Source organism: Aythya ferina (assembly GCF_964211825.1).
Source record: "Aythya ferina genome assembly, chromosome: 1".
In the NCBI taxonomy this organism is placed as follows: Eukaryota; Metazoa; Chordata; class Aves; order Anseriformes; family Anatidae; genus Aythya; species Aythya ferina.
Genome location: NC_140296.1, coordinates 101,397,118 through 101,422,109, shown reverse-complemented (window position 1 = coordinate 101,422,109; position 24,992 = coordinate 101,397,118). Strand labels below are relative to the sequence as shown.

The window sequence follows — 24,992 nt, the reverse complement described above, 5'->3', positions numbered from 1 at the left end:
ATGATCAGACCAGAAGCTCTGCCCATTAGAGAGTAATCTTTGTTTACAGAATCAACAAAGACATAAGGCCTAAGTAAAACCTTTGGAACTGAAAGCATTTTACTGTATATCATTGCTTCTTACTTTTCTTGAGAAGATAATATTCATTTCTATTCTTGTGCTAACAAGACAGTTATTCTGCCTGATAGTGACATAGAAAAAGTACAAATATAAACCAATAGATGCTAAGAGCTAAAGATAGTAAATTGCACCCTTCCATTGAAACTGTCTTCCATGTATTTGTAAGAAAATGCCTAGGTCTGTCACTTACTCGTATCAGCTAGTTGTGTTAAACACATTTCTTCTAATTTTCCTCTCACATTTTCATTTATTATATCTCATCAAATATCTGAACGTAAAATAATGATGTTAAATATCTTGCTTAGGTGTTTTTACTTTCTGTTCTGTTCTGTTCTGTTCTGTTCTGTTCTGTGTTTTGTCTTAAAAGAAACAAACCACCACCACTAAGTTTTCTGGTTAAGAACTTCTTGACCTGCTCTTCTTCTGTGCTGGGTGTTTAATTCTCCAGCTGGCCTACAGCTATGGAAACAGGAATTGACTTTAGGAATTGACTTTAGAATTGACTACATGCTGCTATAATGGCAAGTGTCCTGTGCACAGGGACAGAGATTTTGTTGCCATGCAGTGGCTACAAGTTTGAGAGCAACTTTATTGTTGGAGAATTTCAGGCTACTAGAGAAATACAGAACTGATATGGTAGTTTTGAAGCATAAAGCAAAACGGCAAGGTTTAGCTTTAGGCATGTTAAATTGTTTTGGGACAATGCTTTGTCTGTTAAAAGGTAACCTCAAACACTTCAGTTTCCAAGTCATCAAGTGCCCTTACCTGAAAAATATTTGAGTTATAATTATGAAACAGTAGTTACTGAAGAGAAGCTGGTCATCTTTTAAATGTGTGGGATGAGAAACATTTGCATTTCTCCTTTTCTGTTTGAGACTTGAGTCACTGCTGCTTTTCCCAGAAAGTACTCCAAAAATCACATTCTTGGGCAAGGCTTGCCCTAGGGCTAGCCATTTGTCTCATTTCCCAGGAGAATACCATAGTCATTGGGATATGCATATGGGGTACACCACCACGCTGGCTACACTACTCCCCTGAGTGGCACAGCTATCAAATCTTCCCATGCAACTAAATGAGTTTAAATCCATTTCTTTCACCTTCCAAGAGATGTCCTTCCTCAGTAGCAAGTCACAGTGCAGACCACTGAATTCTGTTTCTTTCTTTTTCTATTTAAAAGGCTAGGAAACTAAAGAAAGATGATTTTTCTTCCAGTTAAAAAGAAACAGAATTCAAGGTTGTGGTGTAGGCTCACAGGTATATTTAGTACGTAAAAAATAAATTGAATTTGAATATTATTTTTTTTTCCTGAAAGAAAGTTTTATTAATTTATTTTATATATATGTATGCATAACTGAGTTATCCACACAAATACACACAACCTATGTATTACAGAAGTAAATCTTGTTGCACATCTACCTTTATGGTAGGTGGCTGGTTTCAGTGACAACCAATAGCAAGAGCTATTGTGGCTAATAATATTATGGCTATTGTGGCTAGCAAGGGCTAATTCTGTGTTATTGGCGATACATGCATTTTTTTCCACCATGCTTCACATACCTGTGAATGACTCCATCCTTCTGTGTTTGTCTTTCTATCTATAGCATCCCTCCTCTCCTGCCTACAGTAACTTCCATTTGTCTTCTTTGAAAAGATTATGCTAAAAGAATAAGTGTTTTTCTGCCTCTGGGAATTCTAGTTTCAGATTTTCTGATGCAGTTGCAATTCTTTGTTGGGCCAATATGACTGTCAGAAAGAATAATTACAAAAGCTTTCTTCCTCAATTCAGAGATGGATTTCTGTCAAAGCATTAAAGTTGATTGTGAAAATGATTATTCAGGAGTAAATATTATTTTCTTTGACTCTTTTTTCTTATGTCTTTGCTGCACTTAATTATCTTTTGGATTTGGCAGCCCTGCACAGTACAGCTCATAAAATAAAACAGAGCCCATACACTTGTAATAACTTTATAATCTTTCTGATTGCTAGTTCTCTGATGGTGCCTTCCAGGATCTGACTGGACCCCATTTCTTTGTTCTGCCAAAATCCAATAAAGAAATAGCCTTGTACTTAGAACACCTACAGCATTAGAGCCAAGTAGAAGAATAATATAATTAAAAAATCATGTTCTTAATGTATGAAAGCAGGTTTCCTACTATTGGCTAGAACAAAAGAAAAACAAAGTTTGACTTTGTTTAGGAGTTTAGTAATCCTTTGTCTTGTCATTACTTATTCCTCTCAGTAGACCAAGTAAACTGGGAATTAAAACAGGCTTCTTATATCTTCTTTGCTCGGAGATTCATTATAATAGACTCTTCTTACAATGAGGTGGCATCCTTTAAAGTCAATACTCATAATAATTTTGTCATGTATTATCTACATCAGTCCTTCCTATTCAACCCCCCCCCTCGCCCCTACCTTTTTTATCCCCTATTAGTCATAGCAAATATAAAGAAGAGATATCCTTTTCACATGCAGCACTCCATTTTCTCCAGAAGAGTAAAGGACTAAGTCCAAATGCAGATCTCTATGTAGAAGTGAACTGTAAGAAACTGAAAGTGTTCACTCTAAGTAGACCTTGTTTAAATTAATAAATTCCCACTGGTGATTTCACTGACATGCCTGAAGAAGAGCAGGTCTAAGTGTTTCTGTACAAACTGCTATTTATGAAAATACAATGGAATATCATGTGAAAGAAAATTATCTAAAACACTGGAATATCATAACACTTTCTGAATATGAAAAAGTCAAGTCAATATTTTAAAAACTTTTTTTTTTTTTTTTTAATGTGAAAAATCATAAAAGTACAAATTGAAAATGTCTTTGTGCTGCTTCTAGGAAATACCAGGTCCCTATTCTCTATCTGGTTCTCCAGCTAGATAACATATCCAGTGACAAGTGTGGCCAGAAACTTCAACTTGACAAGGGAATAGATGTGCACAGCAGGAGATATTAGTTAATCAATAATACTGAACTTAAAAGACAAATAGAATCATGCAATGCCAGCAGGACACTTCTAAATTTTACAAGTATCATAGCATTTGGCACTTTGTCATCTTACTTTCATTCAGCAAAAACCCAGTACTTTCAATAGGAGGTAAATGTTTTCAAAGGTAGTATTTCTTAAGATACAAAAGGAACTTTTTTTTTACTAGAAAATTGAAATTGTTCATATACCTGTAAAAAATATTTCTGGATTCATTATAAATTCTGTAATGACATTCAAGCAGTAGAAATGCAGAGAATTGATTCTAGGTAGTCATAGACTTACTCATGGTTTTAGTAAAAGTCTCGTAACTGATTAATTGCTTAGATTTTTAAGCATGTTAACTTCATATACAAAGCTGCTATTTACTGTGTTTTAATTACTTTGATACAAAACCCATACTCATTCAAAATCATAAAGAAATAATCATAGATAGCAATTGAAGTTTTCAGTATTCGGAGGAAATATGTATAACTGGTTATGCAACTATAGGTGTATGTGACTGATAGATTCAGTTGAAATAGTGGAGAAAGCAATATTCTTAAATCATTCTGTGTTTATGTATACAGCCTGTCTTTGTGAATCTTATTTCCCTACCTAGATTCTTCAGTCCTCCTAGATTTTAATTTGTATTTTAGACACAAAATCTGTAATTATGAAAGAGGAAAATTATTTAAGTCTATTTACAATTTTTTCAGTCTTTTCCATTTTCCAATTCTTTAAATTTCTTTAACATAAAGAGATGTGTATTTTTCTGTGGAGCTGGAAAAATTATCTTTCTTGACTTTTTATGTCAGTAATGATGAAGATTTAATTTTGTTAGTTGCTGTAACATTTCCAAAAGAACAAAAAGTCAGCTGTGTTGCTTGTGGACCATTCTTTAAATTTCAGGCAAGAAGTTAAGATCATGGCTGGAATCATGGTTTAATGGCAGTAAAGTATTCATTAGGAAAAAAGGAGAACATTTTACAACTGCTGCATATACTGGCAGGCTATTGCCTTTAGCTTGGTAAAAGTACTGTTGTGGTCTGATAGTATTGAGGACAACTTCCTTTTCCAGGTATTAGACAAACCAACCAGAGAAAAAGCATTTCTGGACCTGGTGCTCACCAATGTGTCATTAAAGAGGTTAAGATTGGAGGCAGTCTGGGTTGCAGTGACCATGCCCTGGTTCAGTTTGTGATCTTGAGGGATGTGAGCCTGGCAAAGAGCAAAGTCAGGACCTTCAACTTTAGAAGAGCAAACTTCCAGTTGTTCAAAAAATTAGTCGATGAGATCCCATGGGATACTGTTCTTTGGGAAAGAGGATCTGATCAGAGCTGGCAAGTCTTTAAGGATATTTTTCTTAGAGTGCAAGAGCTCTCCATCCCCAAGCGCAATAAATCAAGCAGGGAAGGCAGGAAACCGGTATGGCTGAGCAATGACCTGGTCAAACTTAAGCAAAAGAAGGAGCTGTACAGGCAGTGGAAACAGGGCTGTGTTCCCTGGGAAAAGTACAGAAATGCTGTCTGGATGTGCAGGGATGGGATCAGTAAAGCCAAGGAATTGACAGAGCTAAACTTGGTGAGGGATGCAAAAAGTAACAAGGGATTCTACCAGTACATTGGCCAGAAAAGAAAGACAAAGGAAAGTGTACCACCTCTGAAAGATGTTGATGGAGGACTGCTAACAACAGACATAGAGAAGGCTGAGGTACTTAACAACTTCTTTGCCTCAGTCTTCACTGACAGTCAGGCTTCTCACATCTCTGTAAGTGAAGAGCAGGTTCTGGACCTCCTGATGCAAATGAACAGCTACAGGTCTACAGAGCCTGATGACATCCATCCCAAGGTCCTGAGGAAACTGACTGATATTGCTGCCAAGCCACTCTCCATCATACTTGAAAAGTCATGATAGTCATGCAAAGTTCCTGGTGACTGGAAAGAGAGAAACATCACTCCCATTTTTAAAAAGGGTAGAAAGGAGCACCTGGAGAACTGCGGACTGGTGAGCCTCATCTCTGTGCTTGGAAAGCATGGAACAGATCCTGCTTGAAGCAATATTAAGGCACACGCAAGACAAAGAGGTGATCTAAGACAGCCAGCATGGCTTCACCAAGGGCATAATCAATCTGGTGGCCTATGATGGAGTGACTGCATCAGTTGACAAGGGAAGGCTGACCGAAGTAGTCTACCTGGAATTCTGTAAGGCTTTTGGCACAGTCCCACATGACACCCTGATTTCTAAAATGGAGAGATATGGATTTGAAGGGTGGACCATTTGGTGGATAAAGAATTGGCTTGATGGATGCACCCAGGTAGTAGTGGTCAATGGCTCTATGTCCAGATGGAGGCCAGTGATGAGTGGTGACCCTCAGGGGTCTGTGTTGGTACCGGTGCTTTTCAATATCTTCATCAATGACATATATGATGGGACTGAATGCACCCTCAGCAAGTTTTCAGATGACACCAAGCTGAGTGGTGCAGTTGATACCAAAGAAGGAAGGAATGCCATCCAAAGGGACCTGGACAGGCTGGAGAAGCAGGCCCATGTGAACCTAATGAGGTTCAACAAGTCCAAGTGCAAGGTGCTGCACCTGGGTCAGAGCAATCCCAGGCATAAGTACATTGAGAGCAGCCCTGCGGAGTTGGATTTGAGGGTGCTGGTGGATGAGACACTCGACATGAGCCAGCAGTGTGCGCTTGCAGCCCAGAAGGCCAACTGCATCCTGGGCTGCATCAATAGAGGAGTGGCCAGCAAGTCAAGGGAGGTGATTGTCCCCCTCTACTCTGCCCTCGTGAGTCCCCACTTGGAGTACTGTGTCCAGATCTGGAGCCCCCAACACAAGAAAGATGTGGACCTGTTAGAATGGGTCCAGAAGAGTGCCACAAAGATGATCAGAGGGCTGGAGCACCTCTCCTATGAAGAAAGGCTGAGAGAGCTGGGGATGTTCAGTCTGGAGAAGAGAAGGCTCCATGGGGACCTCATTGTGGCCTTTCAGTACTTAAAGGGTTCTTGTAAAAAGGATGGAGAGGGACTCTACTTGTGTAGATAAAGGGCGAATGGTTTGTGTGACACCCTGTGGCAAGCAGCATCATCACAACAATGAGAGTGTCTGGGCAAAAAGGGATAGAGAAAAGTGTCCTGCAAGCTGGATGTGTGCTATGAGCTGCCAGCTGGACCCTCTTCTCTAAAACAGTGGATTTAAAATAGTTTGTATATTTGCAACCCAAGGCAAAAAATCTATTTACATTACAAAGCAAAGTCCTCCAACTCAGAAAGCTGAAACTTCATTATTTCTGTAGGGAGTATGCTGAGCTAAATCATTGGCTCTTACTGGCAGGATTGTTTTAAATTCCCATGTGGAAATGTAAGGAAAAACAGATGTCATTTGAAAATTTATTTTGTGAGAGGTTAACATCCCCACCTCTCTTCTACTCCCCCTGGATGCATCTGGGAAAAAATAAACACTTTTTTTATTTTTTTTAAGAAACGATTTGATTGTTTTTCTTCTTTCTGTGAAATGAAGTAGAATTGCATGAAGCAGTTTCTATATGCTGAAGGATCTCCTGGTAAATAATCTTCCTCTTCCTAACCTTGCTGGTGATTTTATTAATAAAAGGCTTCAAATTTAAAACAGCTTCAGAGTAACCAACAACATAGCAGTTTACCTCGTAAAGAGTGAAGCATGATTCAAGGAACCTTCAGTTAGTACATAATATCAAAGTTGACAGCTAGATGTAGTTTAACTGCCCTTATTTTCTTTTTTTTTTTTTTCTTTTTTTTTTCTTTTTTTTTTTAAGTATTTTTGTGTGTGTTGTAAGCTCCATATTAGCCATCATTTCTCACGATTACACTATTTTGCCATAGCACTTTCAGATGAAAGAGAAGTTGTTCAAAACTAATGCATTTAATCTTGTATTGTTTTCTGTAATATTGAAATCACTTTTTAGGAGATTTTGGCCACTTAATCTGACATATAGACTTCGACAAAGATGAGCGTGTTTCTATGTGATCCATGCTAAAAAACACAACAAGGAGCAGAGAAATATGGAATAAGGTCATGTCAAGTCTCAAAACCAAAACAAAACAACCAAACAAAAACCTGAAAGGTAAAAAGCAGTAGAAAACTGGCCTGCAGCAGTGCTTGGGTCTAACACTTTTAAATTGCCATTATATTCAGGTGCTGCCTTAGAACACACTGTCTGGGCCCCAAGAAAGCCACAAACCCTGCCCATCCCTGCACACCTCTGGGGCTTCCCCATGTACCCAGGCCCAGGCCCCACACCAGCCTCAGGGCTGCCAGCCCCTACTCCACTGAGGCCACAGCAGGGCCAGGCTCCAGCCTCCTACCCTGCCTGGCAGAGCAGAGCCTTCTTTGTCTAGTGGTCTTTTATCCATGCTGAGTGAAGGGTCATATGGGTGTAATTACAGAAATGTGAAATCAGCTTGATATATTCATTCTCCGTGGTTACTTCTGAAATCATTCAGCTGCTCATAAACTTTAATTTGTAAAACATGCTAGCTTTTAAAAATGTTTAGGACAGTGGAAGACCTGTTAGTTCTACCCTTACCTTATTTACATCCTTTCTGGCCACAGGACAGGTAAGTAACTTCCAGTATTTGTCTCTGGCCAAGAATCATATCCTTAAAATGTTGATATTAAGCAAGTTATTGTTTATTAGGGATATTGTTTTAGTTTTCTCACTGTTTTATTGCCTTACAAATCATATTACAGGGAACAGTAAATATTTTGAAATGTAATTAATGACATTTTAAAGCTAATAGATTCAAAGATGAGCTATTGCAGTATTGGTTGCATTGAAACATTTACGCTTTATAAAGCTGCCCTGAATGTTTTTCCATTACTACACCTTGGTAATGTACAAGTCAATTACCTTTCAAACATTCTTTAATATGTTCAGAGCCTTTCCTTCCTCTTCACACAGTATAAGTGGCCTTTACTTGGAAATGAAAAGGCTGCAGTCACATGTACTGCATAGCAAGTTTATTGGCTTCTACTGTGAAGCTTCAAGGGTGACCACTCAGTGAGAACATGAGTTTCTCCCTAGTGGTACTCTGGAATGATTAAGAAATAATTGCTACTGCTGCTGTTTCTTTTTACTGTCTGTTTTCATGCAGCATTAAATGACAATCATAAGGTATGTAGGCAATTTACAGCAGGAGACCACAACCACTGCACTAAGAATCATTGTGGCACAGATGCAGGAATGTGTGTCCAGCTTGATGGCTGTGACCAACTTGCCGCTGCTGCTGCACCAATGTTCTGTGAAGTTCCAGCATCAGTTTAAGCTGGAAGTAGTGATGTAAATGTTGTCCCCAGTATCTGATGAGATTAGGTCTGAGCTCTAGCTTTGTATCCATTTTCCTTTACTTCTCTGAAGCATGTTGATTAAGGTGAGCTTAGTCATAGTCTCTTGTGTTTGTTTGTTTGTTTGTTTGTTTGTTTTTTTTTTTTTTTTTTTTTATCACGACGTTATTTACCATAGACTTCTTGAGGTTCTCAGTCATATTAGTGAAAGATGAATGAGTCCGGTGAAGAAACAAGTCACAGTTATGGAGTGGCCTGGCCCTGTAACTTGTTGTTGTCTTTTCTTGCTGCCTCTTGGGCCTAGCTTCCTGTTCCTGATTGTTAGTGGGAATGGGAACCATAAGATCCAATCAATCCAATATAAGGTCTATGTGTTTCTGCTTCTCTTATACCAACTCTGTTATTGTGACACATCCAAGTAAATTTTTGTTTTGTTTTGTTTTGTTTCTTCTGAAGGCTTGCTAGACTGATTAAATTGACTTTAGCTCAAAGCAAAATAGCATTTGATTGTCAAGAGAGTAGCTAGGAAAATGGATTAAGATAACCCCTGCCCCCCTTCCCCTTTCTCACAAAATCTAAACCTTTCTCTACTCATAATAGTCTTTCTGTCTATGCCTATGTTATTCTCCTGTCTGTAGTGGAAGAACTGGATTGCTTGCTCTGATCCCTGAATGTATCATATAGTACATCAAAATTGGAGCCAGGAAAGCTTCCGTAGCACTAAATGGCTCTCAGACTTTGTCACTGATGCACTTCAGAGCAATTCTTGGCATGGTTTTAGCCCAGGACTGATGATCATTCCACTCTGATTTTATGAATTTAACAGTATGGATGTGGACTCTTCTGTGCCAGACAGCTTCAGAGCCAGAGAGCCTCAGGCACTTTTCAGTTCGTAGTATAGAGGTGGCTTTCAGGTCACAGTGCATTTTTGCACTTCTGCCAGCTTTCTGACAAGCACCAGATAGTATTCCTCTTTATGAGGCTGTTATTTTAGACTATTAAAATAAAGATGGTGCAGGCTTCTAGATTTTAAAAGCTAAGATCAACCTAAAACATTATTTTTTATCCTCAAAAAAGAAGTGACTCAAGTGTGACATGAAAAATGAGGTCACAAAATAAAGAATTAACATGCTGAAGCAAGTCATAAACATTTAAATTTTATTTTCAAAAATCATTGTGTTTGTTTTTTGTTTGATTTTTTCCAAATTTTGATCAAACATTGCTCAAACTGTGATTTGTTTTAATTTCCTTTGAACTATTTTGCATATTTGATTAAATGTTAGTGAATGTCTTAATCACTGTAACACTCTCCCCTCCCTCCACTATAACTCCAGCCAAAAAAGAAAAAAATAAGCCCATGTTTGTTTTTTTCTTTATTATTATTTTTATTATTTTCTTTTTCCTCTCAGAATACATCATTCTAGTATGATTCTGTATAGGCAACAAGCAATTTGTGAATTGATGGCCATTATTATCTTAACTCCACTGAATATTTCACATAACAAGCCTTATATTTGCTGTTTTTTTTTTTTTTTTTCTCCTTTTTTTCTTGTCACTGAGAAAGATCCAAAGCCAAGCTTGCTCTTTTTATTTATTTATTTATTTATTTATTTTTATGGCTGACAATGGCATAGAAATTAAGTAACTTATAAAAATGTCAGTGAACATGATTTTTTCCTTCTTGCAAATATGCAAAGCAGTGAAGTCCTGAGAATATAAAAACCTCCACCAATCAGTACAGAATGAAGTCCAATCAGGGTAAAACAAAACACCAGAAAGTGTTTGGTAAAGTGTACTATGTAGCTGTAAGACCTACTGAGCTTTGCTCAGAAGTCTCATTTCATATTTCTCATTTTTGTTGCTAAAGCATGAGATCACTGCAACACTTAGAAAATCATTTTTTAGACAGAAAGTAGGCATTTCTCTAAGGAGTGATTTTTATTTATTTATTTTTTTTAAGAGAAAATGAAACTGCAAGAAATAAATATCAACACATATTTTCTTTGCCCTGGGCCTTATAATGATGGTTCCTTTTTAAGAATATGCTTCAGGCCCAGTGACTAATGGGTTGAATGCTTACATAAATTAAACATATGCTTACATACTTTGCTCTGTGGAACATGAAGATATTAAAACAACTGGAGCTATGTTGACTGTCTTGCTGTTTTGGTAATAATTAATACCTTGATGACGCATACATGCTGTTAATGAACAGGAAACATCCTTTTTCAGAATTTCTTTTTCAGGAACTGCCATGACAGAAGGGATCAATTATAACCAGTTGTGTCCAATATAAAGAGCTTACCCATATGTAGTGGGTTTACGTGGCAAGGTTTTGGTAGCAGGGAGCCATAGGGGTGGTTTCTGTGAGAAAGATCTAGAAGCTGACCCATGTTTGGGAAGGGCCCCATTGTTTTCCAGATCTGAGCCAATAAGCGATGTTGTTTTGCGCCTCTGTGAGAGCATATTTAAGACAGGGAAAAAAACGCTGCGCCAGACAGCAGCCGGGAGTGAGAAACAGCCTGCAGGTGCCAAGGTCAGTGTAGAAGGAGGGGGAGAGGTGCTCCAGGCGCCGGAGCAGAAGTCCCCTGCAGCCTGTGGTGAGGACCATGGCGAAGCAGGATGTCCCCCTGCAGCCCATGGAGTACCACGGTGGAGCAGGGTTCCACGCTGCAGCCCGTGGAGGAGACCATGGTGGAGCCGGTGGCCCTGCACCGATGGAGGCTGCCGCCTGTGGAAGACCCCTGCCGGAGCAAATTCTGGGCCGGACCTGTAGCCCGTGGAGAGGAGCCCATGCAGGAGCAGGTGACTTGGCAGGAGCTGCTGCCCGTGGGGGAGCCAGGTTGGAGCAGTTTTCTTCTGAGGGATGGACCCCGTGGTACGGACCCATATCTGGAGCAGTTCTGGAAGAGCTGCTGCCTGTGGGAAGCCCACGCCGGACCAGTTCATCAAGGACTGCATCCCGTGGGTGGGACCCCACAGCACAGGGGATGAGAGTGACCGAGAAGGAGTGGCAGAGAAGAAGTGGTGTAGACTGACCATAAGCCCCATTCCCCCGTTCCCCTGCGCCGTTCGGGGGGAGGAGGTGGAAGAGGGTGGATGGGGGGGAAGGTGCTTTTGTTTTTTTTTTTCCTTTGTTTTCTCACTTCTCTTGCTTGTTAGTAATAGGCAATAAATCTTACTATCTCCTTATGCCGAGTCTGTTTTGCCCGTTACAATAATTACTGAGTGATTTTCTCATTCTTGTCTCAACCCTTGAGCCCTTTTCACATATTTTCTCCCCATTCCTCTTTGAGGAGGGGGAGTGGGAGAGCGGCTGTGGTGGAGCTCGGCTGCCCACTCGAGCGGAACCACGACACCATATCAAGAGGAAAAAATGTAGACAATCCTATACAAAGGAATGCGAACAATTAAGAGATTTCTGGGGCAAGTCACCCTAACAACATCTGATACTAAGACTTCTTTTCTTCTGTATGTGCATATTTAGAAATAGAATCTAATGCATTCATTTCAGTAGTGTCCCACAAACAGAAGAATCAGGTTCCTTTGTCCTCACTATAAGCCATCTTGCTGCTTATTGAAAGCTGAGGGTTATACCAGTACCAACTTCTCATTCCTCTCAGTAAATCTGTGTGCATCAGATGGTGCTCTATATTCTTATTACTGAGAATGGTTCTCATTCCTCTTTGCAATAAATATTACAACAAGGAAAAAAGGTGATCTACCAGCATCTCCCCATAATATTGTGTTAAATTGGTAACACTCAGTGGGAAAGATTTTTATGTGCTATGTGGAAAGCCCTGGTTCTTTTCCTGGTTCATACATCTTTCTAGAGAATGGTTTTATCCCTGGTAGACCCTCCAGGACTTTTTCTCTCTGCTTCACCTATTATCTGCACTGGATTTGGTGTCAGGAGACAATTTCCTGAAAATGTGTAAGGTCAGAGAAAATATAATACAGTTTTACCATTTACTGGAGCTGTAACTATCATCTGTTTGAATAAAGATAAGCTATTTTGCCACTTTAGAAATGTCTCAACTACAGGGTCTTGAATGCTGGGATAGTACACTAGAGGAAGAATAATTCTGTACATGCCCTATTTCTGATATTCTTTCCTTAAATATCCAACATCAGTATCTTTGGAGACAGCACATGGGAACTATCATCTGACCCAATACAGCTTGTTTTTATGTAACTGGCTTTGTGTTGACTCTGTCTCCTGTGGCTTCTTTCAAGCCTCTCAAGCATTTGTAGGTTTATGTCTTCAACGTCAGCTGCAGCATTTTTCTGTTCCTTTAAACTGCCTCTCCCATTCTGCCCCTACAGTGCTGAGAAACAAATTACTCTTTTGTTGCTGCTTGACTTGAAAACCCCATTTTGATTTTATACTGGCAAAAATGGTCACCATTTTGAAATTATTACTTAAAAAAAGAGAAGGAATTTTCAGGAGTATGGCATTCCATGGCACAAATCCATAAAAAATTAACAAACTCTCACTGTATCATAATTGCTTATAAATACATAAGAACATACATGTTTTATAGTGTTTTTTCCAAACAAGAAATAAAATTATTATTTAAACTGTATGCACGCAGTATGCTTGCAGTTATTCCCACTGTTCAATTATATCAATGGTATGAAGCAGGATTTAGAGATTAAATCAAGAGTAAATTTTCCTCCTGAGTAGTTTGACGATAAATTGCATGCATTTTCTGTTGTATCTAATTTTTACATACTGAATAATAATAATTAAATAATAGGATTAATACTCCGGAGTTTTATACAGAAAATTGACATTCAATGACATCAAAGCATTTCAAACTTTGAAAGAGTCTACATTCTTTACAGATGAGGTTGAAGACAAGCTCTAAAAACCTGGACTCTTAAGAACAAGAAGTACAAATCTGCCTGATTAATCTCTTTCTTTGAAGGGAGTTTTAAATGTAATCAACCTACCTGTTAAGTAGCACTTACTTGAGCACTGACTCATGTATGCTAGTCTTTTCAGGATACCCACTGATCCAAAGGAAATCAAGAATCATCTACATGACAAAAGGAAATGGATCACAGAGCACAGAGATGAGTATAAACAGTTGGTTACCTTTGACCTTGGTCAAATAACTACTGTGGATTTTTTTTTCCAAACACTTTTTTTTCAAACAATTGAAATCAAGTATATGGTATCAGACTCTTTTACTTGTTTATAGTCTCACTTTCATTAATAGATCTCCCCCTGTAGTCTTAAATCATTAATAAGGCTACTGTTTTTGAAAGCTGAAAAGTAAATACTCTTACTCATGAGGCATTTAAATGGTTAACTAAGAACAACTAATTAAGGAATAAAGATCATTGAGAAATTTTCAGTCTAACACCTTTTCACTGGCCATTTTGATGATACTTTTGTGCGTAATTCTTAATGAACAGTTCTGATGTCTTTAATAAATAGTTTCAACATCCTTTTATTTATTTATTTTGCTATAGCAAAACATTCTGTTTTAATTTGGTTTTAAAATACTAATGTACTTTTATAATTAGGAGTAGCATATTTATAATGTAAAACTCAAAATATTTGATATTTTCAGAAAAAAAAAAGTTAAGCTTCTGAGTGCTTAAAAAATGTCAGGGTCTGCTCACTGTTTATCTAATCACTTCTGATCTAGGCCTGCTTTCATCTTGTGTTAGCAATTAAGAGATTCAGGTAAGTTTTGGTTTCTCTGGAAAACAATGAGTGCAATTGGAAGGCATCTACCAGTCAGTTTTATGGTTAGATTGCCAGATACCGTCTTCCTTTAATCTGGTGTCTGATTTCTGTCCCTGATATCCACTTGAATGGACCTTGTCAGTTTTGTAGTAATAAATTAAATACTCAGGAAATTCTCACACCAAGAGGTGAATTTATCGTTTTGCTTTTACTGAGGAAACATTGAAATATTCACTGTGAAACATGAATTTTTCAAATAAAAATGATTTATTTTTTTTCCTAATAAAAATACATTCTGATGGGAAATCCCAATCATCATTATATACATATTTACTGAAAGAAAAAAACCTGTCTCCAAAACCAGAAAACAATAGGAACGCTTGTTTTTATAAAAATATATTGGAGTATAATGATTGTGTCTCTTAATACACTCTTCTGGTTGTGTATATTTGGTAACCTTGAAAAGTGAATATATTGTGCTTGAGCTACTGCTAATGTATTAAGATGCTTGCAGCAATTAGAAACAGAGACAAGTTTGCTGTACAAATGGAAAGGGCTCGTGTAAGTTCATTTTGCAATGTGTTGCTATCTTTCATTAATATGTACATAATAAAAAAGAATTCTAGGTAGGAATTCTACCAGTATTGAGGTGGCACAGCATCATTTTATTTGCATCATTTTATGTTATTCCATTTTGAAAAAACAAAACAAACAAACAAAACAAAACAAAACAAAAATATTCAAATAGAAAGAGAAATCTCTCCTTACCGGGCTTAGCTGCCAGATTTTTTGTTCAGTTGCTTCAAAAAAAGAAAGAGCTGTCCTTGGATAGTGTCATCTTTTGAAAAACAGAACAAAGTACAAATTAAAAACACTATATGAAGTAATTCAAGCCTTCAAATGTTTTTTAAAAAAGTTGCAAGAGGGAGCCATCATTTTATAATTCTCCACATCATGTCATTATTTCCTATAATATCCCATAATGACCAGCTGGCACACTGAAATAATTAAATGTTGACTCTGCTGAATATTTAAAGAGGGTTATTCTTATTATGGGTTATGAAGGCTATTATTAGCTTACATAGAAGCCCTTCCCACTGAAATGAAGAAGCAAATCATTGTTACTTTTTTTACAACCTGTTTTAGGACTAAGAAATTGAAAAGAATGTAGTACAGATTTGTTGTTGCACTAGGTAGTACGTCTTTGTTGTTATACCAGAAAGCTTCTGAGATGGTCAAAGATTAAAAAAAATAATAATTGTATCTTTATTTTTTTCTTAACAAGACACCTGTGACTAGACCACTTCATAGAATCACAGAATTGTCTAGGTTGGAAGAGACCTCAACATCATCGAGTCCAACCTCCTTCCTAAATATGAAATATAGATCTTGTATACGCATAACAAATGCTTTCTAACAGGAAGCCTAATGTAGCAGAAAGTTGGGGACTGATATTTTCCTTTTTCTTCCTCTTCCTTCTTTTTTTTTTTTTTTGTTAATATCAAGTGTTAATAAATACTTGTAGGAATAAACACTGCAAAGTGATGTTTTGAATAAATTAGCACTGTTAATTTATTTTTTTTTAAGTGCGTTATATGATAAATTATTCTACTGGGGCTGGAAGTAATCCAAAGCACAGCTTATTTTACTTTTAAAGTCAAAGAGTATATCCTTCTTTCTCCAATCTTTTTGCACTATGGGGATCAAAGCAATACAAGTATTTCAAAGCTCTTAATTTTTAAATCCTGCTTCATACACAGTTATTCTTTTGAAGTCATGAATGTATCCATATTCATGAAATTAAACAAATGCTTTAGGCTTTGTTGGCAGGGAATGCATAAATTAATATTTACCATCAAAAATGCAAACTGATTGAGGTTTACAGGGAAATTTGTTTGTTTGTTTGTTTGTTCTTTAGACTAACCTGTCTGTAAACTATACTGTCTGTAGTCTGAATGTGGTCTTGCTAATAGTTTTAGACATCACACCTACAACAATACTATGACTTTGTAGAATATAAAACAAAATGCATCACACCCCCACAAATCATGTCTCAATCACAGAAGTATTGTGTAAGTTTATTTCATTCATACTTTGTGAACAGGGTTACTTACATGCAAATTCCTCAACATGTTATTTTTAAGAGAGTTAGAAAATAAATTTGAACTTCTCCAGTAATTATTGCTCTCAGCTGATTGGGTTTAAAGTAGGAGTGGTGTCCACACAGTAACTACTTGTTATTCTTCCTATGCTCTGTACCAGCCTGACATTCAAGTAATTATTTTGTTCCTGTGCAGAAGGAATAACAAGTTAGAGAGAAAGCTGAAAGCACAAGGTGAGGGAGAGGGATGTTGAGGATGTTGGGACAGAGCTAGCAGTGAAGTTAGAATGAATAGACAGAGAGCAGGGAAGGCTGTGGAAGGAGAGGTTGGGAGTCCAGGTTGATTGATGATCTGGGTGTTTAAAACAACTGTGGAGAGGTGAGAATGGATCCTGGATATGTCTGTGGGATTGGATGAGCAAGACCATGACTGGACTTAGGAAAAAGGGACTGGAGAACACAATTGAGACCAGGGTGAATGGGACCAGGCTGGACAGGTTCAAAAGCAGGGCAGAGAGTTTTGTGCCCCAAGACTGTGCACTGTCAGAGCGTATATGGAAGCCCCATTACATACATGTAAATCTTAATAGCCTTATGCAGAGCAATCCTGATGTTGTGGAAGTTTACATCAACAGCAAAGCTAGGGAAACCCAATTTTTTTACAGACTTACAGAGGGATTATGCACTTTCCTGTAGTCATTATAAAGGCTTCATTTCAGGAGAAAACTATATTAAATAACAGAAATAGTATATAATCCTGAAATTAAACCATATTATAATGTCATTGAATATTGAAGCAACACCTTAATTTTATCATTTCATAACTTCTGCATACTTGATTTTTTACCCTCTACAATATTCTTCCAACAAAATTTTTTGGAGTAATTTCTTTTAAATGTTTGTATTTTAAAGTATTGAATGTATTCATACACAGTTTTCTATCCTTACTTTCCCCGTCCCCTTCTCAAAGAAAAACACAGCAGACTTTCGGACTCTGCACCATGCTAAAAGCTACATGAACATTTAATAACTATACTCTGTTCCAGACATCTAATGGACTTTTCTTTTTTTCTTTTTTTTTTTTTTTTGATCACTTAGGATATCTTTGGCAGAACTGAGAGGGAATTACTGCTTCACCCATTTTAGTTGCTATGCCAATTTGTTTTTTTCTCTAATGTCAGAAATAGGTCCTCCATGGCTACTTTATTTCTTCGGCAAGTCCTCTCCGCAACAGTTATTCCTCTTGAGACAGTAGAATGTGAACCCCAATATATGGTGAGCTCCAGTATATGGTGAACCCATAACATTGAAGATGTTTAATTTCTTCAGTTCATAACCACAGTAGGAATTGTTCAGAGAGGCAAACTCCTACTTTGCATAGTAAAACTCAGGGGATTGCAGCAAAGTGCCACTGCTAAAATGGCTAGTGGCCATAGGAATTAATGTATGGTCTCCTGAGAACAACATGCACTACTTCCATTAGCCTTTTAGAAAAGTATATCATAAATACATGTATATTGTGCTCTATAGTTGATGGAATCTTCACAAAACTGTTGGTAGTTTTAATGCAGATTGTTGCAGGATTTCATTAATTCTGTGATAGTGATCTGATTGTTTTTACATTCTAAGCTTGTTTTTCTTCTACTTTCTGTTTCTTCTACATGTAAATAAATGAATGAGTGCAAACACTTCTTTCATGTCTGAAATAAACAGAACATCATGCTTTCTCTCTCTCCATTACCATTTGGAGTGACTGCAACTTCCTAGTTTCAAGAACATATATGTAATTTATAAAAGAAATGACTCAATCTCAGATTTTTTTAGATGTTCCTACTTTATCCATAGCACTAATTAAGACATATAAATGATGGTTAAAGTTTAGTCACAAATGGTGACTAAATTACTGTCTTTTTACAAAGGAAAATACAAATGTAAGCTCCAGAGCATTAAAAATATGTTAATCTGTGGTGGTTTTACTCAGGTGGGCAGATGAGCTCCACCACAACTGCTCTTTCACTCCCCCTTCCTCAAAGGGAAAGGGGGAGAAAATACAATGGAAAGGGCTCAAGGGTTGAAATAAGGACAGGAAGATCACTCAATCATTATCGTCACATGCAAAAAAGACTTGGCATAGGGAGATTAGAGAAATTTATTACCTATTGCTAACAAGCTAGAGAAATGAGAAACTAAAAATAAACCGCAACTATTCAAAACACCTTCCTCCCATCCACCCTATTCTATGCTCTCTCCCAGAGTGGTGCAGGGGAACAGAGAATGGTGCCTGCAGTTGGTCCCTAACACTTCATGTCTGCTGCTCCTTCATGGTCACTCTCTGCCCCTGTTCCTTGTGGGGTCCCTCCCATGGGATGCCATCCTTCCCAAACTGATCCTGTGTGGTCTTCCCACGGGCAGCAGCTCTTCAAGAACTGCTCCAACGTGGCTCCGTACCACGGGGTCCATCAGTCAGGAGTAAACTGCTCCAGCATGGGTCCCCCACGGGCGGCAGCTCCCCCCAGACCCCCTGCTCCTGCATGGGCTCCTCTCCACAGGCTGCAGCTCTGGCCCGGGGCCTGCTCCTGAGGGGGCTCTTCATGGGCCGCAGCCTCCTCCAGGCCACATCCACCTGCTCCACCGGGGGCTCCTCCATGGGCTGCAGCGTGGAGATCTCCTCCATGTGGGACCCATGGGCTGCAGGGGGACAGCCTGCTCCACCAGGGGCCTCTCCACAGGCCACAGGGGAGCTTCTGCCCCTAGACCTGGCATAACTCCTGCCCTCCTTTTGCATTGACCTTTGGGCCTGCAGGGCTGTTTCTCGCTCCTTGCTCTCCCAGCTGCCATTCTGCAGCAGCTTTTTTCCCCTTCTTAAATATGCTCTCACAGAGGCACAAACAACATCACTTATTGGCTTGGCTCTGGGCAGCAGCAGGTCCCTTTGGAGCCAGATGGAGCTGGCTCTGATCTAACATGGGGCAGCTTCTGAACTCTTCCCACAGAGGCCACCCCAGACTACCCCTGCTACCAAAACCTTGCCATGTAAACCCAATACAAAATCGTAGAAGGTCACTGATAAATACTATAGTCTTAAGTAGTTGACAATGATCTTATGCTTACTCCTCTGAAAATAAAACATCATATAGATCACGTCATTGAGTACTGTAGTAACATCCTTAATTTTGTCATTTCACAACTTCCGCATACTTGATTTCTTACACTCTATAATATTCTTACTAATGCAGACTTCAGTAGTCGACAATAATCCTGTGTTCTCACCCCTCTGGAAAAAAAAAAAAAAAGAATATGTTATTTAGGCAATTTATTCCAAGGCAGTGCCTTAATATGTATGACTGTTTGAAAAAGCTTTTTATACCTCTAGGCATTATAAGAATGTATTGTGTTATATAGTGTGTGCAAAAAACAATGTGATTTCACATCTAACTTTGCAACCTAAACATTAGAGCTTAGTTTTCTAATTTCACTTTCTACTGCCCTGTTTTCCTACTCAGTGACACAGACAGAAGATGGCACTGTTTATTCATTGTTCTCAAAATGAGAAACTATTTTCTGTTCTTTCAAGGAAAAATAAATGCTAGTATACAGGGAAAACAGGAAAGAAAATGGAGGTGATAATGTTTTTGGAGAAATAGATTCTTTCTGCTGAGTCAGGACATATGCTTATAAAAGCTGCAGTGTTGACAAGGCTCAGACGAGCTATCTTTTGGTGTGACAGCTCTACAGAGTTGAAAGCTTTTGTGGAATGAGGGCTTGAAATACAACATATTAAGATCGAATATCAGAGACCTAGTATTAAATTTGTTTGTATACTGAAAAAAACAAACACTGTAAGAACAAAAGATGCATTTGATAATTGTCTTATTAATACAGAATGTCACCCAAGACTTGTGCAAAACAGCATGACTACATTCATCAGAGGGAGCCTCGGAATTCACAAAAAGACTCCTGATCTCATGAGCATCCACATGCTTGTTTTCAAGTCCTTCTACTTATGATATTTCTACTTAAAATGCCCAGTAAGTTGTTTTTGCAAAATCAGAGTATTGATATGCAAAATATCTGATGCTTGGAAAAGAATGAAAAGAATTAATATAAACAGGGTCTATATTGATATTATACTGCAAGTGGGTGGTCATTAACATATTACTACTTTATTTCAGTTAATGAATATTGTTGCTGTCTAATCTAAAATTTTATTTTGAGCAACAATAGGCTTTTTATAGATAAGCCTACACTCCTACATTAAAATTATCAGCTGTAGCTGGAGACAAACTGTCACTCTCCAAAAGCTTCTAACTCGTGTAGAAGGCCTTGGTACAAAGGGTGTTACTTTTCAATCAGCTCCAGTACTTCCTTCACGGGTGGCTGATGGTAAAGAAAAGAAGACCGTGGGAAGGTAGGAGTTTTCATTCCCATTTGCAAAGTTTTATTGTTAATTTTGCTGGTGCTTAATTTATTTGCTTTCTTCATATAAATTCTAAACCTTGAGGATTGTCTCTGTTGAAATTGCTCTAATTTTCTGGTCACTCGATTCACTTATCAAATTGCTTCTCTTGTGTGACTACCGGTATTGATTCAAACAAGGCAAAGCAGGATTTGGCCTAGCATAAAATGTGTTCCTGTGTTCTGTTGGTTAATTCTTCTACTAAGATATAAATATATCTTAGTAACAGGATAAAAAGATATCCTGTTTTTCTTTGGAGAGTTTTCAGGTTTTCATTAGAAGAGCAGCATGGAGAGTTTGTGATAGTCTTTGAAAATGCTTGTAATTCACTCCCTGTTCAGTCTGTGGTAAATCTGAAATATATTACATTAGTGAAGACTTTTTTGAAGCTGAACATATATTTCTGGTTTTTGGATGCCAGTGAAAGAATGAGTTGATTATGTGGAGCATGTGTTTTCAGAACTGAATTATGGACTTTGATGTATTGTATGTCTCAAGCATCCCCAAATGCCATTATAAACTATGTTGACTTGCCCTTTTACAGTTCTGCTTGATTTCTTCTTAGTATTCTTATTATTAGCCATAAGAATGGTGTTATTTATAAAAAGGTGTTATGCAAGGGAAATAATTCATGAAAAACCAAACTAGCAAAAACTCACTTAGTAAATGCAAGATGGGGAAGATATTCATGTTAGGAGCACTTTCCATAAATCTGTGTGACAGAAGAGGGCTTTAATCTTACAAAACAATAATGTTTATACCGGAAATTTTTCTTTGTGTTTAATTATAACCTCAGATTTTAGATTTCTAAACTTGTGAAGAAATTATGTATCAGGCAGGACAGCTTTGCATTTTTAAGTAATTTTACAAAAAGGTAGATAGTTGAGTTATAGGTAAGAAAACTGCATTCATAGAATCATAGAACTCTATATTATATATATAATAATATATAATGTATTATTATATAAATTATTATTATAAATATAAATTATTATATAAATTATATATAATATATAATATATAATATATAATATATAATATATAATATATAATATATAATATACATTATACATTATACATTATACATTATACATAAATAATGCATTATACATTATTGTATAGACATCATATTTCATAATCTGAAATCAATATTGCAAGACCAGGGTTTTGAAGGAACATTTGACATACAAAGAGTGGTTTTTATTTGAAATCCTAAGATTCAGCCACCATCCCTAATTTATGCCATATTCTCTGGAATAAGTGAAGCATCTTCCATTTTCTTCTCTATAATCATTAGAAAATTGAACTTTCAATGTTGTGACCTATTTTATGGAGCTGATTGCTTGGCACAAAACTCTAGTACACTCTGTTGTGTGCTTGTGACATATGCTCTTTGGGAAAGGTATAAATATGTGAATCAATGTACTTTATGGATTGCCTGTCTAATATCAGAATATATTATAATACTCTCCCTGTAAACAAAATACTAATAATCTAAGTGAAATTGCTAAAGTCAGTCCAGCATACTGGGCACCAACACCTTTGCTCTACAAAAAGTGCTAGAGAAGTTCCTCCATTTGCCTGTGCCTGTTAATACATTATGGCTATTACCTAGGCTATTGATATACATCTCCAGAACAAAACGATTGGCCTTTTTTATCCTGAGTACTTCTTTTTTTTTTTTCCTTCCTATTTTTAACTCTTTCAGGATCATCTTTTTTTTTTTTTTTTTTCTTGCCAACTTTAGCTTCCATGGGCTGAGACCTAAGATTAATCTGACTTGGTCTTACCTGGCTGCAAAATCTTGATTTACAAAATATGGCAATATGTAGATCCCAATGGTAATACTTCCTTTAGTGACAGCTTCCTTTACTTTCTTTTCACAGAGGATGGCTAGGTCAAGCTGTAGTCTTTCAATATGCTTACTGTAGCAGAAGTTATCTTTCCATTACTTTCCATAACCAAATTCTTCCCATAAATTTTAGTTCTTTCAGAAGGAGGAGATTCTACTCTGAAACATGACAAGATAATGGCAAATTTGTCAGCAGCTCCTATAGGGATTTGAGCAGCTCTTAGCAGCAACTTTTAGCTCCTCTCCTCCCTTAGTTCATATAGACTTATAAGAACTATAATATCTAAATTCCTGTTTGTGCTGTGTGAAAATCTAGCATTCTGTGTCCAGGCCACTTGGAATAATTTGCTCATGTTTTTAAGGGGAAGAAAAATGTCTAAATGAGATCTAAATATAGATTTTATTTAAAACAAACTAACTTAAAACCTGGCAATGATCTTGATGTATCAATCTAAAATTCAAAACCTTCCTGTATTATTACCCTATGTAATTGAAATGTTTGTCTTTACTGCATCTTTACATTCTGATACACAACAAAATTAATTTCACAGAGACAAAGGAAATCTTGGCCCTGAGCTTGCTTAAAGTGATCATGACTCTGATTCCTGCAGGGGCTTCTGACAGAGGGAGTGAGATCTGCAATGAATGGGCTACTTAACCTGAGAACTAGCACAAAATAATGTTGACCTCCAGCTGTCTGAACAATATATTTACTAAATAAATAAATTGGAAGGAATGCCCTTTTATTCCAGGGTCAGGTCAGTGTGCAATTCTAGGTGAAAAACTATGCTGTTTAGGCTTTTTCCCTGAGGAAATAAATCCAAATTCATGATGTAGGTATACAGAGTTCATTCCATAATTGTATCAAAGATTGTATCTAATGACCATTTTGCAGCTGTCTGGCTATGGTGTAATGCCATTTATTTATTAATTTATTTTTGAAAGGTAAACCAAAATCAGATAGTATATTAGAATGTTAAAAAGGTATCCAGGCCTATACAACAGAATGCATAATGAAAGCACAATCAGTAATCCCAGTTCCAGAAAGAATGAATGGGGAGGAGGTTCAGACTTTTACATTTCTGTTAAAGTGACTAAAACTGCTCTAGCTTGCAATGGCTATTTAGAATTACAGGCACATCTCTGGGATCCATTCTCCCACCTCAGGCAAGCCTGGTAATGTCTTTCGGTTGGAGTACGGATCTGAGTTTGAACCTGACTCTATGGTGCTTTAGTATCTCTACTAACTACTACAAACTTACATGAACTTCATTTCTAAATAGGTTTTTACCCAGACATTATGGATTTGATATAATTCAAGGAAAAAAAAAAAAAAAGAACCCATCACCCTTCATTCTATTGCCCATTCCTTGATACATGCAGGCTCTTAGCATAATACTTTAAAGAAAAAAAAATCCCTGCCAACTCTGACTGTAAATTCACATTACATTAAAAGCAGAATAAAGGATTAGAGTACTAAAAAAAACTTACAGGATGAACAAGCCCTTATAGTCAGTGGGTTTAAAAAGAAATCTGTCTTTTCCTTGTTTACTTGCTTCAAAGATGAAAGCCTCTGTGTTAGGATTAAGAAAGCTCTACTTAAAATAAATAAATAAAGCTGGAGCTGGCTACTTTATTTATTTTTTTTTATATGCAAAAGTAAAATAACAGCCAAATAATTCAAGAAAAAGGAATAATATGCATGATTCTGAATTTTACATGTGACAGACAATGGCTCTGTACATCTTGCATAGAATTCTGTACAGTAACAAGACCTGATAAAGGAGAGGCTTACACAGTAACATTACAAAGACTAGGCTTCTAATCATACAGATTTTTAACAAAGATTGTCATCCTTTTACAGAGATGATCTATAACAAAAGAAAATATCCTACATTGTCATGTAAAAAAAAAAAAAAAAAAAACAAAAAAAAACCACTTTAGCTAGCTGTCTTGTGGCCTCCCTGTATTGTTAAAAACGCCTGAGAAATTATACAAGGTCCGTTATTTGGAACATCCACTGGGAAACTGGTAGCAAAGATGAATTAATAATGAGTAATGCAATGATGTCTAAAAATAGGAAGAAGAAATGATGTCATGTGGTCAAGAGAATATGTGCTTTCTGTGAATACAGAGTCTGGAGATGCTTTTTGTAGCTGTCTAAAGCAAAACTTCAGAACAGAATTTTGTTTCATCTCTCTCTACTGCAAAGCATAACCAGAACTTGTTGTCTTTGGGCTTTTTATCTTCCCATATCAGACTGAACAGTCTTCTCAAGATTTTGGGTTTTGATTTTCCTCATACAGTTTTATCAAGGAGGTAGGATATCTTCATGCAGTGAAGTGAAAGACAAAGCCCTCTAAAATTTGCTCTTTGAGAATTCATCCACAGTTAAAGTTTGTGACAGTCTCCAGCCCAGATGTTCGGGCTATCTTTGTGTATTCCATTCAAAGTAGTAAATACTGCAG

At 37.2% G+C, this 24,992-nt stretch overlaps 1 long non-coding RNA gene across 1 annotated transcript in view; it reads right to left on the bottom strand.

Annotated features, from left to right (window-relative positions):
- Window positions 1-10,909: 10,909 nt before the first annotated feature.
- LOC311442176 overlaps window positions 10,910-24,992 on the bottom strand; it is a 507,255-nt gene continuing 493,172 nt past the window's right edge. The window contains exon 2 of the long non-coding RNA XR_014696485.1: window positions 10,910-11,145. This is a non-coding gene — a long non-coding RNA (uncharacterized lncRNA). The remainder of the gene's footprint in view (window positions 11,146-24,992) is intronic.